Source organism: Cryptomeria japonica, chromosome 7 (assembly GCF_030272615.1).
Source record: "Cryptomeria japonica chromosome 7, Sugi_1.0, whole genome shotgun sequence".
Lineage (NCBI taxonomy): Eukaryota > Viridiplantae > Streptophyta > Pinopsida > Cupressales > Cupressaceae > Cryptomeria > Cryptomeria japonica.
This window is the reverse complement of record NC_081411.1, coordinates 306,267,052-306,267,358: the sequence shown is the minus strand read 5'-3', so window position 1 is coordinate 306,267,358 and position 307 is coordinate 306,267,052.

The window sequence follows — 307 nt, the reverse complement described above, 5'->3', positions numbered from 1 at the left end:
TTCTGGATATATTGTTTACGAGTAGTAGGAACTGTTCAATTATTCTACTCGATAAAGTATCATTTATGATTACATGAAGAAACTACTAACTAGTATATTATTATGGAGATACGTTATTCTATTTATTCATTAGTGTATTTCAGAATGTTTTATTATGTTATTCTATAAATGAGGCACAGTTCAAAACTAAAAATTGACCCGAAGCTTTGGATTGTAGAATTGATTTCCAAGCCACGACTTTGTAAGTTCAGGACGGCAGAATTGGTTGCATATTCGTTTGTTTGTGTGGACCAAGCACTATTAAGAT